This window comes from Triplophysa dalaica, chromosome 8, assembly GCF_015846415.1.
Source record: "Triplophysa dalaica isolate WHDGS20190420 chromosome 8, ASM1584641v1, whole genome shotgun sequence".
Classification (NCBI taxonomy): domain Eukaryota; kingdom Metazoa; phylum Chordata; class Actinopteri; order Cypriniformes; family Nemacheilidae; genus Triplophysa; species Triplophysa dalaica.
In genome coordinates, this window is record NC_079549.1 from 6,866,348 (window position 1) to 6,885,810 (window position 19,463).

The window sequence follows — 19,463 nt, forward strand, 5'->3', positions numbered from 1 at the left end:
TTTTTGAGTATTATTATAATTCTACTGCTTTAAACTTTTCCTTGAGTTAAGTTTTTCCAATAATTTTTATGTCAGTATTTTATTTGATTTCAATGAGCATGAACTTTTTACAAGTTTTAAAGGAGGCATGAATTAAAATCACAATTTTAACCCGTGCTTTTGTTATATAAGAGGATATTGTATTCACACCAACATCATATTAGAGTCAGAACTGAAAACGCCCTTGTTACTGAGATTACATCTGTTATTGACACCAGGCAAAACGTATGCCAGGTTCTGGAGTGCAGCAATCTTATGTGAGTAAAAAAATGTTGTTCTCTGCGGGATCACTATTGCTTTGTTAGAGATCACTTGATGTGCACTGAGCACTATTCGCACAAGATAAGTATAACCGGGGGACCTCTAGTCGTTTGTATTAATTGCAGAGGTTGTCTGTGATCTTAAGCACTCGCGAATCGGGATCTCTGTCATTTGGCGGGCTCCATAAGTTACTGGGAGTCTGCCGTTTGCTTGTAACATGGAAACTCTCGTAACATTCGAGACCCGCGATCCTGGGGATATTTTGTCCGATTCGTGATCACGGGTCTCAAATGCTGACAGGTACAGTCATATATCATTAAATGCAGGCTAAAACATAGGCTATACAAACTGTACGCAAAACCTTGCCATCACATCCGGAAAATAAGTCAGTAAATTTGAGTAAAATCATTCCGTATCAGACAATAATGCCGTGCGAAAACTGTGAATGGTCTCTAACCAAATACACAGAAGGCTCCAACTACGCAACTGCTATTCAGTCAAAGCAGTGGGCATTTACATATAAAGTCTTAAATGCGTTTGTACAGCTGGCCTCAAAACCTGGGTAGAAAATAGCCTATATATTGATTTTTATGTTTTTGAATGTAAAAATCACTCGAACAACATAAGTAGACCTCCTATAACAATAAACAAGCCCAGTTCATCACACCTTTAATTTTAGTAAACTAAAATAACCTTACTGCACACTGTCTAATTAAAAGACACATGAAAGCTTAAACATCAACAAAATAATTTGGTTCTTTTAGAAGTACGTTCAGTAGCAGTTTGTTGGATAATGTGTTTTTTTGCAGCAAAAACACACATGCTAGACTAAACCCAAATGAGGTCTCTTCGGTTTCTGAAAACATTCCACTAAATAAACTCAGTGACTTAATTTAGAAGTTACGCAGGATAAAGTCCTGACCGTACTGTGGTCTTCTGTCTCGGTACACTCCTCAATAATGCATTTAAAATCCTGTCACTATTCCAGTATATTCATAGTGAAATCAGTTTAGGAGCCGACCTTCGACCCACAGACAGTCAGTCCTCTTTCACTCAGTTTCAATGTTTCTAGCTATTGTGTAAAACCCAATATGAAGCAATTGTGGTATTCTACCAAAGTCTCTTAAGGCTGCAATGGCCCAACTTTACTGTACAAGAAAAACAATGTTTTTCCACTGAAAAGCCAACATTAATTTGATATAACCCAAAAATATAGCAAAATAATTGCCACACATTTAAGTATTTCAGACAAAGCATTTCCTTGGGCATTAATAAAAAGTTTATTTTCAATTTAAAATGTTCATACACTGATCATCCAGCACTGATGGCGTTGTACCATAGGAAGAATAAGATTCATTGGGTCGAGACTTTGGTATGTAAACAGATAGAGTTTCCATTTCAGCGCATTCTGAGCTTTCACAGATTATTCATGGTTTTGTTTATTGGGTTAATAGAAAGTAAAAATCACCTTTCAACAAATGTCAGGGGAACGTTTGTCTTGAAAGAAGTATGCAGCAATAATAAACACTCTATAGTCAGCAAGCAGAATAGACTCGATTATGCATGTCAGGGTGTATGTAGATAGATTACTTTATATCAGTGATGTGAGGCTCGTGATGTGAGGTTTTATTAAGTTCAAAAATTCATTTACATTTACGCATTTGGCAGACACTTTTATCCAAAGCGACTTACATTCCATTGTATTGTACATTTGTTTCTGACTATGTACAATCTCCTGGGATGGAACCCATGACCTTGGGGTTGCTAGCGCCATGCTCTAACCGCTATAACTATAGCTATAATTTGCCATTCATATAGACAATGACACGATGACATTATTTTATTCAATTACTTCTAATTCTATGTTAATAAAGAAAAGTATGGATTAGGTTTGTTTAAATTAGTACACATGTAAAACAGAATAACTTCAAGAAAACAAGATGTATTATTTGATAAACAAGCATAAAAGCATGCTTTACAGTTTGATACTGTATTGCTTTCATACAACAGTTCAACAGAAAATGGAAATATACTTCTATATTCATCTATATTTCATCAAATATTAATCTACTGATGAAAGAATTTAGATGTTATAGTAAACTATTTGTTTAAATCAATACATTTGAAAGGTCTTTGCAAAATGTATGAAACCAGCAAGAATAAAAGTAAATTTCTATGAACTTTGCTCGTGCTTTTAAATTAAATTTTTAAAAAGTTATTATTTTCAAATCTTAGGCCCAGATCTTTACCACACAAGTGTTTTACAACAGCCCAGCCATTAAATATGTAATGTCACCTAATCCGCTCATGTCTTGCTACACCCTCATGCTTTGGGCTAATAGTGGGAAATACCATGTTGACTATGTTTACTGTCTGTCTGCTAATTCCTGCTAAAATTAAGTGATTTATGAGATTCATTTCTAATGATCTTCTCAGAAGTTATACGCCTATACCTTCTTCTCAACAGTTATGTGATCATGCTTTCAAGTATGGTTACTGGATTGCTTACATTGACACACCATTCAGGATTACATGTGTGCATGAATGTACAGTGTTGCATTAGTGTCAGAAGGCTCGATTACTGCAAAAAAAATCAATGCATGAGGGAGCTATGTTACTGTGCTTTCTATCCAAAATCGGTGCTCTGACATTTACTTACTTAATGTAATGTGGTGGACTCGCAGTAAAAGTCTAAAGTGTTCAATGTGTAGTCTATGTCTGTCTATCCTACCCTTTGTGTAAAGTTCTTTTGTGAGGTTGTTGTTAATGTATATCGTATGAACATGGATGTTCTGCCCCAGCTGTCAAACTGACATCATCAGAAAAGGATTGCAACTCTGAAGCCGAAATATGTTTTCAGAGTTGATGAAAGATTATGAGGACACATGATGAATAAAAACACCCTCACAGACAAATCATTTATATTAAACTCTAATATACTCAAAAAATTAAAAGGATCAGTTTTCATTTCATGGTGACAAAACTTAAGTGTATATGTAATAAGAGAACCATTTTTATGGTGGAATATTTAGGCAGACAAGACCAGTGTAACTATGCTGGTCCACCTTCCAGAGCAAAACCAAAACACCACTAACCAGCAAAACTCAGCCTGAACCTGGATGGGACTTCAGGCAGCTTAAGGTTGGCCTTTCTAGCTGGGTGGTTTAGTTCTTTTAGATAAACCGCCCACAAGCTGTCTGATGCATGGTGCCACGTGAAATTAGTTATGTCTGGAGATGAGGAGACATTTGAAACCAATGAGAGAGTTTAGTTAACCTAACCCAAACCCTCAGAGGAACCACCAACTCAACTAACATGAGAGACTACTGTAGCACTATGTGGTAGAGCCGCCAGCCAAAACTGTTTAGCTTTGTGTCCTGGACACTGTGATTTGCTGAATAATAAGGAACAGCCAAACAGGACCACCGGTGTGAAACAACCGAACTCGTGTTAAATGCATATACTCATGTTTATTCTTCATTCGGTTGTGTTGGAATTACTGTAATTTGAATACCTTTTTTTCTTGTATTCCCACAATGTAAAAACTGTCACCAGTTTCAGCTGCCTTATGTCTTTAAGTAGAATTTTTTTTGAGTCAATTGAACTTAATTATATTGAACTTAAAACAAAACTAGATTTTTGAAGTCAGTTTAATATAATTAAAGTTTAATTGACTCATAAAGCTAATTTGATTTAACTTAAAAAATGTAATGAATCTGTTTAACTTAAGTTTTAAGTTGGTTTGAGAATATAAACTGTCATAGTAGTCCTGGGGTCTCTGAGAGGATCTTTTCGACTGTTTAAATGTGACAACACACATTTAAATGCTGAATGACAACATGTTTCCATAATGTCTACGGAGCTTCTGTTGTCATAAACAAACTGATACCATAGTCATTATTTACAGTACAATACAGCACTTTCGTTGTTCTATTATTTGTATCATTTTTCATTCATATTATTTGTTTTTATTGTACAGTATATGGTTTCTTTAGTTTAGTCACTATGATTTGGTGAGAGCTGTCTGAGGAAAGACCTTTATCATCTCTCAGTGGAATCTTAATGCTTTTTCACTGAAGTAAAAAACCTGGGCTGCATAAAATATAACTTGTATGCGGGCAACCCAGTTTGATGTAAAAAAAAGTTGTTTATCAACCGAACCGCTGGAGAGGCTTAATGTGTGTTATCAATGTTTTGAACATTTTTTTGGGTGAGTGAAAGCCTATTTTAATATGCATGCTGCTTGTAAAATAATAGGAAATTATAGAAAATTGCAACGCTCAAAAAAACAAATTCATCCCCCGACCTTCCATAATAAACAGAGTGCGGGGAGGAGAAGAACATTCATTACACGCACAGATGTTTTACTTTAATTCATCAAACATAAATTATTCATTCATATTATTCATCGGGCATGATGAAGAGCTGTCTGGTATTTACTGTAGACATCTGCTTAATGACAGTGCTACATGTCGGTAAACAGTTCCATAACATCTGAATTGCAGCCGTCTATCACTCATTTTGAATTATAGGCGAAGGAGCATCCAGTTGACCTGAAAGTAGAGAGAGTCGATCACTCCCACAGTGGAAAGTATGATTGTTGAAAGACACATGGTTAAATGAATACCTCTTTTGGCACAGTCCTGTTCAGGCGTGAGTGGATGTGGGTGGGGGTTTGATAGGTGGAATACGGAACGTTCCCATGACCTGACGGTTCCGAGCATCCTGTAGCGTTTGCTCTAGGATTTCAAGGGCTGTGCTGTGGTCTGCTGAGGAAACTTGGCAGAAGTGTTTTGGCTTAACTTTATTTGATTTTGAGTGAGAAAAGGCTAATTGCTTGTTTATAGGTCTGTGATACCTGAAGCCTGTGAGCGTGACACTTTGCATTTATGTGGTCGCTGAGACGCATTCAGGTTTCATTCTTTGCATACTGAACTTCTCAACGTGTTTTTAAGAACTGCATTGAACTAAAACATTCCACTCCATATGAATGGTATCTTGAAATTTCTTACTCTTCCATCTGTTTTTCCTTTTTATGATTTTCGATATTTTTGATTTATTTCTTGCCAATAACCCTAAATGTACTGCAATTTTTGGTTTCTTTGTGCAGCCTGGGGGAGACATGTGGACATCGCTGATCAAGTGTTGTGAGTTTGTGGTAGGATTACTGTCTGATTAATGTATAATGAATGACAAATTAGGAGATGGTTAAGAAAAGTTTTTAAAAACTTTACTTACGCATTTGTAACAATACCATGAAGAACACAGCTCTATGAAACTAGATGTGCTAGTTATATGCCCATCATATTACTAGACCTCAATGAATTTTTTTTTAATTCAGGTTCACATTGCCATTTAGTGTTACAACATGGAACATTAGTCAGATTGGGTGAGTTGGACTACCCAAGTGTTTAGGTCTTGCATGAGTTCTGCTGCTGTCATGGAGTTCATTACCCAGTCTGTGTAATGACAAACAGATGCATTTGTTTGCCTCTTTGTTGCATGTACCATAATGATACCAAATCAATATTTCTCTAGCTAACCACAGAGACATATGCCGATTTTGAGCTTTCTCTCAGAGACTTGGATTCTCTTTTTACAAGGTCTCCAAACATATTGGTCTTAAAGGGATTATTTTGATGCCATGTAAATCTGAAATCATGAAAAGATTAGTCACGAACCTTTACCAAGGACGCCCATGACTCTTCTTGTGGGAATACACACTTGACCATATACTGTACCCCCAGACATACGTGTCCAATATTTCCAGCTACACCTCTATGAGGAGGGAATATTGGTGGGAAACCTATGTGAAATGTATAGGATAAAGCAATGTAAGTCGCTTTGGATAAAAGCGTCTGCTAAATGTAAATGTAAATGTGTCTATAAAGAAAATATGGACAATAATACATTTTGATCACAGTTGTAAATTGCTTTTTAAAAGTTCTTATATTTAAAGATTTACTTTTCCTCTAAGAACCTTTTTGATAATTTTGTTAAAACATCAAGAATTCAATAGTTGCTGATACATATTGTTTTGGGTCAGGAAACACCACTATACTATTAAAACGAGCAAAAATAGGAACAATATATTCATATTGAAAGCATAAATGCTTGAAATATTGAGATTATTTGCATGCAATATTTAAAGTGTGGCTTTTTCAGAAAGTTTACCAAATTTTCTCTTCTCTACTAATTAATGTGTGTTAAGGACAGAACCTTGATAAAGCAAAAGCTCCACATCAATACTAATTCTTTTTTCAATGATCACTGCCAATGGTCTTGTGGCATCATAACATTTCTTCCCCCTTGTGTCTCTTGTTGTTGTTGGTTGCTTTTTTCAGCATGCAACCCATTTGAGACTGCATGCAACGGCATACAAATCTGTCGCTCAGCAGTCTAAATAACATTGCTTTTACTTTTAAAGTTTTAACTGAGCTCGGAAGTGGAGCTTGCCTTGTATTTTCACACCAAACGCCAACCTCAACAGGTGGGAAAAATAACATTTCTCTGTAAAAAATTCAGAAACTGTAAAACTCTGGACCTGTCAGATCTTCATCGGCCATATTGCACTCCCTTCTGAGTTAACTACATTTGTTCTTCATTATTGTCTCATTTTACACCATAAATACAACTGGGTTTCATTCAGTATCTGCAAAGTCAAATTCCCTAGTGTGCACTTCACAACGGTTTCTACTTTTTGAATGTACTGTTGGCTGAAATCTTGTCTCTTTGTACTGCCCTTCTCCAATTGTTCCAATTGTTGTTCCAATTTGTTGGTCTGGACTCTACTGCCTCTCTTGTTATTGACTACTGCCAGTTTTTGATCCTGCCTCTGTCTTCCCCCTTAATATACACAGCATATGGATCCACACAAGCCTTCTGAGCCTTCATTGTCAGAAGACTTTATCTGGATCCAGGGGATCCTTTCATGCACACAACCTTTGCATCTCGGTTGGCAATTTTGGTTAAAAACCACCACTCGACTGCTCAACCATCTCTGTGGAGGGGTACTGAGTCAGAACTGTACTGGCAATACTGTACACTTCCATAACACCCACAAACTGGGGTATCTGTTGCAGGGGCATCCAGGGTTATCCGTTGGCATTTTCTCAAAATCCTTAAATTTCCTGGACAGATGGAGTTATTTACAAATTCCATTCTTTCTGTCAGTCCACATGTATCAGTTGCAGTGGTTGCACACACTGTTTCATTCAATCTCCAGGTAATACCAGAAGTGGAACAATGTGTACATTGCTCAATAGCTGTCAGTGTCAAAGCCTCTAAGCTTCCAACACATAGATCCCAAAAACTGCATCTACCAATTGCAACAACCTAAAACCAAGGCTAAGGAGGAGTATGTGGAGGAAGCCTTTTGTACCTACTTCACAAGGTAGGTATCTTGTGAAGTAGGTACATTGTTTTTTTTTTGAGAAGGATAGTTGCCTTTGTCTGTGCATTACTGGGGTGTCAGCTCCATTGAGGTGAAGTTATCTTCTGCCATCAAACAAGTAACAAAGGCGGATATGATGAGTCTACTCACATTCAGCATGTATTTTTAACCGGATTCACACGGATACAGACAAGGTCCAATCCGTCGTAAACTGGCCCTTCGCAACAGCAAAGTAGGCTGCAATGATTCTTTGGCTTTTCTAACTCCGACAGCCCCACTCACCTTCCTGCTACGAGGCTCCCCTCATACATTTTCATTGACCCCCGCCAGCAACAGCCCTCACTTTGAAAAACCAGTCATGGAGCAGGTAAACACCTCCAATACTGTAGTAGTAGAGCCTTATACTGTACTGTTTACTTTGCTTCCTTCAGAGGAAACTGTCATGTGTAGAAGAGCTATGATGTGAAAAAACAGAGTTTCCATAAAGGTAGCATGACATTGGTTGAAGAGGGTCCAGCACACATTTATTGTGCTGACTGACCACTGTAAACTGGAATACATCCAAGGAGCCAAGAGACTGAACCCATGTAAAGCCTGATGGGCCATGTTCTTTTCCTGTTATGATTTTTTTGTTACCTATCGGCTTGAGTCTAAAAAGACAGACTGATGCCCTCTCCTAATGTCTATCTTGGTCCCATCAGTCTATGCTTAATAAATTGATCATGTGTGAGATTGTGTAAAAGTGTAAAGGTTTCTTTTGTCAGGGATCATGATGTTATAGATTACCGAGTTAACAAACTTTCTCCTTGACAGTGCCTAGAGTGCATATATGACCACCACCTTTCTTGGAGGGGGCTAGGGGAGGAGCAATGCAAGGAAATATTGATTGCCATCAATGTTTTGTTGAAATAATAAAACATGTTAAAGATGGGTGGCAATTTATTTAAAAAAATGCTGGTGGGGAAAGAGTTAAGGTCACTTTATTCTAAAGCTTTGTCTGTTTTGTTACTAGTTAGTAGTTCAAACAATTCTGTGACAGTTTTACGGTAGCTTGGAGGAGGCTACTACCTAAACAACAGTAAGGTAATAAGAATGAAACTTATATGTATATATTTTTGTATACAGAGAAGCTGCTTCCTATCATACACATGGTTTCCAAATATTTACGTGACATTTACAGAGATTTTATCAAACCTGACATGCAAAGTGCAATGACTCGCAAATTGTATTCTGCCCTAGTTTACTCTGAAGGGAAAGCTGAACTGGAAATAAGGTTACACTTAAAATACAAAATGATATGGCAATTAACCTTTTTAAAAGATGTTTTATGTGGTAACATTTAAGTACTGTACTTTTTATTTAGTCAGAAATATTATTTAAAACTAACTAGATTTTAGGTTACTTTATTATTACTTTTTACAGTGTGTTAACTGACTTTGTTAATTGATACATATGTGACCATTTATGTATATTTTTACCAGACAAGGTAATGCATTAGTTTAACTAACATGAACTGCTGTTACTATAAACAGTGTTTTTCATATCATTCATTTTGGTTATTGTTAACTTAAATATAATGCATTTTAAATAAAACGTTAAAGTTAAATATGTCAAATTAAATGCTTACATTACTAAACTTGTTAATTTATGTGTATTAACAATTTTTATGAACATTCAGTTAACATCATCAGTCTCTGCTAGAACAATTCATATAATGCAATATAGTGCACAGTAATCTTAATAGAAGAATACACTGAGTTTAGTCATACTAAAGTAAGTTTTTGACTTGTGGCATCATAATTTAAAACCAAAAACCTACACATTATTTAGGGAATATGCCAGTGATAATTCATTTTGTCTCTATGTATCTGTCTATTCTGCATAGTTTTCAGTATCAGTGGAAGGGGGAAATTTTGAAAATGTTTAACCGGTGCATAGCCCGAGCTTGTGGTGAGCTTTTACGTAAGCAAGTAACCAGAAGGGTTTCTGCCACTGGCATGTTTCTGCAGATGAGTGTCCCATCTTTCTCTCCTGTCCTCTTATGATGGTAATGGTGAGAGAAATCAGAACCATCTGAATGACATTCCACACCATCTTCCGTCTGGGTGTGTTGTCAGTGGTCTGGGACATCTGGAGGATTTACTGATTGTGGTCTATTTCACATCCCCTGCCTGAAGCTATACAAAGTTATCTACTGTATTAAGAGGAGTTGATGAACTGGAAAAGGCATTAAGCAAATAACATCTCAACACAACTATTCTAAAAAATTCTTATAATTTGTCTTGGGAGGATGAAAGGTACATGAATCTTCAAAGTGATTTATTTTGGCAACTGCAAGTTGAAAGGAACTGTTCTTTTGACACTAGTCAAAGTAGTTCTGTGGCAAGTCATTTCAATAAGTAATTGTAGTAAAACTCATTTAAAATATACTGGTTAAATAGAATCCCCAAAACCTTAACAAAACCACCTAAAACCATTTGTGCCCTATAACTATATTTCACCTAGAGAAGGTAAAAAAATATTTTTTTGGGAGAGAGAAGGAGGTGGGTATGGGAAAGAACCTTGAGCCGGGACTCAAACTTTGGTTGCCTGATGTGCATCTGCACATCACTAACCGCAGGCCATCGAATTCGGCTTCAACACAAATTCAAGCATTATTCAAGCAAATATTTTTATCATCTATATGGAAGCAAATATGAGACATAATGTTTTGAAATTTAACAGCCTATGAATACTTGATTTTGAATTATTTTACTTTGGAAACCATATATCTGAATTTATTTGTTTCGAATTTACCTCTATGAAATTTAAATATGAAAATTCTTGATTTCCAATTTAAAAACCTGAATTTAATGCTCACAAATTCAAAAACAAAAAAAATCAACTTACAGAATTTCAGATAAAATACATTCAGATTGATCAAATTTGATTGCTCTTATTCAGATCTCAAATTTCAAGTTAATACTTTTCAAAGAAAACACATGTCTAATTCGAGTGCTCAAATTTAGATCGAAAAATTCAAGTTAAATATTCACATGGTAACATCCGGGCTACCCAGGATAGGAAAAACAGTTGAGCCCAGAGCCCGTCTGCAATTGAACTGAACCATTGAACCTTGCTTCTTCATGTCACTGCAAGCTGAAGCTGCTTCTTGGCGAAAGAAGTCAACTTTGTTCTTTTTAATCGGCCTATAGAAGGAAGTCTCATCACCCAGACCATTGAAAAAGTATCTGAAGGCAACTTGACCTTTCTCCAAGTGAGTTCTTACAAGCTCAGCAGCACTGGGATGTGCAATGTTTTTTGTGTCCAATGTGAGCAGATCTTTGGACTCTTCCTGAAAAGGATTACCCAGATCCTTCATCACAGCAAACAACCTCTGGACCTTGTCAGTGAAGGACTTCTGAGACTGACGAGTCTGCTCATGATGCCTGATATCTTCAGTTGCTTCATTGACCTCAGATGCCAACTCATACTGGTTGACTAACTGGCTAACTTCTGGTCCAGACACCATCCACCGCCTCAGTGCAGATGGATCCTCAGTAACTCCAATGGCACCACCATCACCTTTAACAACTGCATTAGCCTGCTCGTGAGCTTGGTCAATGGCTATGCCTGAGAACTCCCTGTGAGTCTTGTGGACCACAAACTTTCCCAGCTGAAATTCATTGAAAATCTGAGGGTGAGTTTGCTCCAAAGAAACCATGTCTCTGAGGTGAATGGGGAGCCATCGAGCATAGTTCACATTGTTGTTTGCAAAGAAGAAGGGGATTAGAGCAGACAGTGCTTGACAATACAAGTTGAAGTTAGCCTCTCTGAAGGCCTGACCAGCGAGAAAATCACCAATTCCGTTGACAACACAAGCTCCCAGAATTGAAACTGAGGACTCTCCTTCCTGCACTTCTCACACCAGTCATTGAAATTCAGCGCTCCATCATTCTGTCCTGCACAATGGTACTCATATGCTTCCTTTCGGAGCATGTACAGACAGCATGCTGTAACTTGGTGCATGTGGCGTGTTCTTGTGACACTTGAGGCAGAAAGAAAGGAGTCAGCTGTTCCTGAAGAGGCCACCACAGCCTCCACAAGAGCACCTGTCCACCCACTACTCTGAAGCAGGGTCCCAAGTGATCTGAATGCAGCCATCTCTATGTGGAGACCGCCAAACATTACAACAAAGACTTGTTTGGCAATAGAATAAATAGGCTGGTCTGCAGTTATCACAGGGACCTGACCAGGGTTGAGGTGTGCAATAGCATCCCTGACTTTGTTCATGGTATGCCTCACTGTGGCCATTATCTTGAAAATTGGTGGCCATATTGGAATTCAATTGACACCATTGAGTTATTCCAGTCATAGTACATTCATTTTGATGCTTGGATCATTAACATTCTTCTGTTAATTCAAGTTCTACCTCGAAAACCTTTTTTTGGCGTTTGACGAGGCGGCCATCTTGAAAACTGGCGGCCCTCTTGGATTTTCAGCTGGGCAACGTACTTTTATTAGAAGGTATGTCCTGGACATCATTTGTACCAAATTTGGTGCTTGTACCATGAAGTGAACGATTCGGCTCAAAAATGGACTTAAGCAGCCCCACTAGTAGGGTAGCTATCACATAAGAACAATATAACACAAAATTATTTTTTTATATGATTTCAATGTCTAAATCTTTAATTTTGTAGAAATAACCAATTCTTTCAGTTTTTAGAAATACTTCTTTGAATGATAACACAAATATTTTCAGTTTTTAAAATGTGTAACAGGAATGACCCTTACTTAAAAGAAAGCATAACTTATCACAGCATGGATGACACAGCAGGGTATTTATTTTTCTTAGTCATAATGACCATGTCATTTCTGGATGATCTCTTTACCGCTAAAAGTTTGTATTTATTTGTTTGTTCGTCAATATTTTCTTTTAAATTAGAACATGTTTATATCCTTATGATATTATATAGAAAAAATACCAAACTATGGTACTCGAAAACCCATCAGTTTATGCTACTACAATGAATAGGCATTTTTAGCAATTATTCCTTTTTAAGTAAAGTTAAAGTTGGCTCAAAAGTATGTGTATGGTTCCCTTTCTGTCGGTCTCTCGACGTTGTGTCGAGAACGACAGATGGGGTTCGCCCTTGAGAACCAATCAACTCTGACTACTATAGAAAAGGCCAATGAAATTTGGCGAATGCAATTTGCATGCCGGGCTCCGCCCCCGGAAATCCGGTATAAAAGGAGGCCGGCGTGCAGCATTCACTTACCTTTTGTTCTTCAGAGCCATCGCTCATGAGTACAACTCAGGATTCAATCCTCTACAACTACACGCTGGTGCTACGACGTGTTACAGCGGATCGTCCCTTCCTGCAGCGACCTTCCCCTGGGCGTCTCGGCGGTTCCGGAGGTGTTAGAGATTTTTTCTAAAAGTCCTTTTCAGGACTGACTGAGCATTCTCCAGCGCGGCATGTCCCGCTGTTCTCTTGGGTGCGGCACCCTCATCGAGGAGGGGGATGGACACGATCGCTGCATTAGGTGTCTGGGCGTCCAGCACACTGAAGCAGCGTTCGTTGACACATCTGCCTGCACTGCGGGCAGATTGTCATTCAGAAGTTGCGGTCACGGGTGGCTGTCTTCCTACGGGAACCAGCCACCATTTCGTCTGCTACCCGGGCTGTGACATCTGTGGCTACGGCCCCGATGACCACCCACGTTAGCAGCGTTAGTGATACGGGGAACTCTGCGAACGTAAACCCGCCAGCCAAGTGCTCACGGGCCGATCGCACCCCGATTCGCTCTTCTGAACGTTCCCCAACCGGCGGTGGCATACCGTCCGGATCCTCACGCACACACTCGGAAACGATGTGTGACGTAGATGAGATGTCGCTCGCAGCATCGGAGGGAGACTGGCATCCGACTCTGCCGAATCCAAACTCCACCCCCAGCGGTCGAGTTCAGGAGGAAGCAGAAGTGATGTCATCCGTGCTAACCCGGGGATACGTGGTTCCCGAGGTCGGTGCGCGGTGCAAACCGCGCCCACCCCGGGTGCCATGTTTTTCCCGGAGGTGCATGAGGAGCTGTGTAAAACTTGGAACGCTCCACTCACGGACCGTTCCAGTGAAACCAGCTCCGGCTCCCTTACTTCCCTCGATGGTGAGGCAGCCAAGGACTGCGTCGAGATCCCCCGGGTGGAACGTCCGCCTGCGGTGCACCTGTGCCGCGGACGGCTACCACCTGGGGGGGGATCGACCACTTCTACCGTCCAAAGCACGTAAGACTTCGGCATCACTGGTGTCGAAAGCTTGCGATGTTGCGGGCCAGGCTGCCTCCTCTCTCTATGCCTTGGCCATCCTGCAGGTCCGCCAGGCCAGGGCGTTGAGAGGGCTCCACGAGGGTAAGGCCGACCCGGGTATAATGCAGGATCTCCGTGCCACCGCTGACAGCGCTCTACGGGCGACTAAGGCGGCGGCACGGGCCCTGGGTCGGACGATGTCCACGGTAGTGGTCCAGGAGAGACACCCCCGGCTATACCTTGTGCAGAAGAGTGACAGCAAGGAAGTCCGCTTTCTTGATGCACTCATCTCGCAGGGTGGGTTGTTGGTAACACCGTCGAGGACTGCGCTCAGCAGTTTTTTGACGGCGAAGCAGACCGTGGCAATTAACCACATTTTTTTCACGCCGCGACTCGGCCGCCTACAGGCCTCCGAGATCTCACGTGACGTCTGCTTCCCTGCAACCCAGGACCCTTTCGACATCGGCTCCGGTTCCTGTGCCCCCACAGGCGGCACCCCGGAAGCAGAGGTCGAGGGGGAAACCTCCACCCCGTCAGCAACCTCCTCGCGAGAAGGGACACTGACGGGAAGACCCCAGGGAGAACAACATCGGGCCCGAACCTTCACAGCCACGGCTCTGATCGGTCGGTACGGGACGACTCCTGCCTCGTCACCAAAGCCGGGCCCTTGTTAGGGCTTGGCGCCCACTTACTCACTGAGTTTTCTGTTCTCCCCGGGTTTACTTGCAGCCGATCGCACACTCCACTGGACTGTGCTCGGCGAACCGACCTCACACCCTGGCGAGGCGTGAGGTCGTACACATATGACAGCCGTCACCACTCTCAAACCGACAGTGCGTGCCGTTGTCCCGCCAGGCAGGTAAGCAGGCGGAGCAAAACCTTCCCTCCGGGGACTCCCCGCGACATGGTTAGCTCCGCCAGCCGACGAACCACCCCCCGTGGGAATGATGAAGCAGACCGTCCCCTTGGTCACCCTGTCACAGTCCCTGGGAGCTCGAGAGCTGCCCACACTGTCTCGCTGGCTAATGAGGGCGGTCCGTCTTGGTTACTCGATCCAGTTCGCCAGAGACTCACCCAAGTTTCGGGGCATCATCTCTCCCTCTGTCAGAGGCAGGGACGCCTCCGTACTTCAGGTAGAGGTCACCACCCTTCTGGCAAAACAGGCATCGAGTTCGTCCCTCAAAACCAAGATGTTCAGTGGGTCACCACCCGCACTTCATCGTTCCCAAGAAAGACGGCGGGTTGCCCCCAAAGGCTGCGTACCCTGAACAGAGCACCTTCACAAGCTGCCATTCAGGGTGCTCACACAGAGGCGCGTCCTGACATCTATGAGGTGTCAGGATTGGTTCGTGGCAATCGACCTGAAGGACGCTTACTTTCATGTCTCGATCCTCCTCGACACCGGCCGTTCCCACGGTTCGCGTGCGAGAGGCGGGCATATCAGTACAGAGTCCTCCCTTTCGGTCTGTCCCTGACCGCCCTTTCTCCCTGAGAGGAGGAAGGCGAGCGGGTACTAAACTATCTCAGCGACTGGCCTATCTTGGCACACTCGCGAGATCTGTTATGTACACAAAGGGACCTGGTGCTCCGGCACCTAGGTCGATTGGGACTCCAGGTCAACCAAGAGAGGGGCAAGTTCTCCCCAGTGCAGAGCATCCTCTTTCTCGGTATGGAACTCAGCTCTGTCACCATGTCAGCACACCTGTCCGCAGTTGTGCCCAACCAGTGTTGAACTGTCTGAAATGAACATTTTAGGCAGACAGCGGTCCCCCTGAAACAATTCAGAGGCTCCTGGGACACATGGCGTCCTCGCGGGTTAATACCCCTCGAGTTGATGCACATGACACCGCTCCAACACTGGTTTCAGAGTCGAGTTCCGAGGAGAGCGTGGCACACCGGCAGCAGGCGCATGGTGATGCCGCCCTGCTGCCGACGCACCATAACCCCTAGTCTTTATGACTTTTTCGACGGACTCAGGTCCCTTTGAGCAGGTTATGAGGCAGGTCGTGGTGACGACTGAAGTCTCCCTGCAGGGGTGCGGTGTAGTGTGCAACGGGCACGCAGGTGGGGTGTTGGACGAACCCCCGCCTGCGCTGGCATATCAATTGCCAAGAGTTGTGGGCTATGCTACTTGCACTGAGCAGGCTACGGCCTCTCGTGCGAGACATGCACGTGCTGTTCCGAGGACAGCACTATAGCTGTAGCGAATACAGATCGTCAGGGTGGCGTTCGCACACAGCAGCTAAACACAACTTGCTCGACGCCTCCTCCGGTGGAGTCAACAGGTGACTCGTTCCCTGCAGGCCACACACCCCGGGCAAACTGAACTAGACAGCCGACGTGCTTTCTCGCCAGTTTATGCCTCATGGAGAGTGGCGACTCCACCCCCGTGCAGTCCAGCTCATTTGGAGGCTGTTCGGGTAGGCCCAGGTAAAACCTGTTCACCTCCCGTAACACCACCATTTGCCCGCTTGATAGTCCCTGCCCTCGGCACGGATATCCTTGCGCACAGCTGGCCGCGGGATGGGCGGAAGCACACCTTCCCCCCCCCAGGAGCCTTCTTGTACAGACTCTGTGCAAGGTCAGGGAGCAGGAGCACCAAGTGTTATTGGTTACACCACACCGGTCTAACCGCACTTGGCCTCAGAGCCGATGCTCTGGACAGCGACTCCCCCTGAACCATTCCCCTGACAGAGGACCTGCTCTCTCAGGGGAAGGACACGTTCTGGCATCCCAGATCAGACCTCTGGAACACCCATGTCTGGTCTCTAGACGGGACGAGAAGATCCTAAGATGGCTACTCCCCCTATACGGCTGAGACCATCACCCAGGCTAGGGCCCCATCTACTAGGCGGTTACACGCCTCTAGACGGTGCCTCTTCTCGTCCTGGTGTCTTTCTCAACGAGAAAGACCCACTGAGGTGCTTGATCAGGATTGTGTTCCCCTCCTCACGAGACTGGAGACTAACATCTCCCTTCCACACTGAAAGTGTATGTAGTCGCTATTGCCACTCATCACGACTCAGTCGGTGGAAAGTTTCTAGGGCAACACGACCTGGTCACCAGGTTCCTAAGCAGCGAGAGGGCGGAATCCGCCTCATCTCCGCTCCATACCCTCTTGGGACCCTAAGTGGTCCTGGGGAGCCTCAGGGCCCCCCAAAGAGCCCCTCGGAGGTTCCATTCTTCCTCATAGAGTAAGACGGCCCTCCTGACGGCGCTCACTTCCTTCAAGGGGGTAGGGGACCACCGAGCATCCTCCGTGTCCCTGGATTGCCTTAAACTCGGCCCTGGAAACTCTCACGTTATCTTGAGACCCAGGCCCGGATGCGTGCCCAAGAAGTTCCCATTACTCCCTCCGGGGCCAAGTGGTGAACTTGCAGGCGCTCCCCATGGGGGAGGAAGACCCAACCCGATTAGTGTTGTGTCCAGTACGTACTGGACCGCACGCAGAGCTCTGAAGCTCTGACCAGCTCCGTGTCTGTTGGAGGACAGCAGAAGGGGAAGGCTGTCTCCAAACAGAGGCTGGCGCACTGGGTCGTGGACGCCGTTACGACGGCATCCCGATCTCAGAATCTCCCATGCCCATTGGCAGTGAGGGCTCACTCCACACGGAGTTTAGCCACCTCCTGGACACTGGCAGAAGCGCCTCTCTAGCAGACATCTGTAGAGCTGCGGGTTGGGCTATGCCCAAACACCTTCGCAAGGGTTAACAACCTTCGCGTAAACCCGGTGTCAGCCCACGTCCTGCGTGGCGACATGTAGGACTGGCATCCGGGGGGGCGTATGCCTGCGAAAGCACCTTTCCACCCTCTAACAGGTTGGGTCAGTGTGCTATTTACCTTTTCTTCTTACCCGAACACATCGCTAAGAAACTGGTACCTCACCAGCCTCCCTTCTTACCCAGACACTGGTTAAGAATAGGCATTCCATCCATCACCAAACAAGCACCCCCTGGGGGCTGGCTGGGCAGAGCAGCCTTCCCCCTTAGGCCGGGATACCATGTGAGCTATCACAGATAGCTCTAACCGGACCTAGTGCTACCGGACGTCTGTAACACCCCCTCCGTGGGCTGTTCCGTCTGATGTATCCTCATGAGAATGGTTCCCACTCCTGGTAACCCATGAGCTTCCCCAGGTGGGCCTCCACCTCGCGGTTAACTACTCAGTCCGCACGTTCCATGCGTTCTCCTCCAAGGACGAGACCATACCTATATCCACCATATTCCTCCCCACGGGTAGGAGGTGGCCTCTGTAGCGCTTCTCTGATTAAGAGTCGCGCTTACCCGGTGTAAACTGATCTGGACGGCCTCTCGCCTATAGAGAGCTAAGGCCCCGTCCGTGAAAGTTACCGGTCAGGGCTGTACCCATCTTTCTCCAAGAAAGCTCTGGAACCCCCCGACCACCACACTGGAAGGTTACAGTCTCACGAAAGCTTCGAGATGACACGCCCAGGCTTGTTACCGTCGCTTCGCTAGAGATTGTGACGCGATACAGCGTTGTGGCGTTTTCCATAGGCAACCCCATCTGTCGTTCTCGACACAACGTCGAGAGACCGACAGAAAGGGAACGTCTTGGTTACGTATGTAACCTCAGTTCCCTGATGGAGGGAACGAGACGTTGTGTCCCTTATGCCACGAACACGTATCGTATTCTGCTGCAGTTTGAGAGGTCTCAGGCTCTTCAGAACAAAGGTAAGTGAATGCTGCACGCCGGCCTCCTTTTATACCGGATTTCCGGGGGCGGAGCCCGGCATGCAAATTGCATTCGCCAAATTTCATTGGCCTTTTCTATAGTAGTCAGAGTTGATTGGTTCTCAAGGGCGAACCCCATCTGTCGTTCTCGACACAACGTCTCGTTCCCTCCATCAGGGAACTGAGGTTACATACGTAACCAAGACGTTTTCCAGCACTTTTAGATAAATGGAAGACATTTTAAAGCTTTTTTTAAATTATAACACTTGTTGTGATTCTACTTGCAAAAAAATTGTGGAATGCTGTTTTATGGTATGTGTGTGGGAGTGGGGGGATTGATATTAATAATGCAATTATTACAGTCAATACCAGTCAATTTGAGGGACCTTAATTGTGAAAGACATTTTGACCTCTGATCAAAAGCAGGACTACTGATATGGAGTGTCAGGTATAAGTTACACACTAACAACATGTGTGTGGTCATGTAATCTGGGATGTTTGAAACAAGCCACTTTCTCGTTACAATTTGGACATTGATTGGAATTGTGCTGTCCAAGGTCCTGAAGCCCATGGGAACACAGAGATCAGCAGGGGGTCCTTTTTTACCAGTGCATCATTCAGCAATATCTGACAGTATGTACGGTAGGTTTGTTAATGTGTGGAGCAGTATTATTAAGGTGTAAAGCAAAAGTGGACCAGTAGAGCAATATACATTACAAGATTAGTGTGTCTGAATCTTCAGTAATGTCAAAAGTACTCCCGTCCTCTCCAGGCAATTTATGTGCCAAGTGATCAAC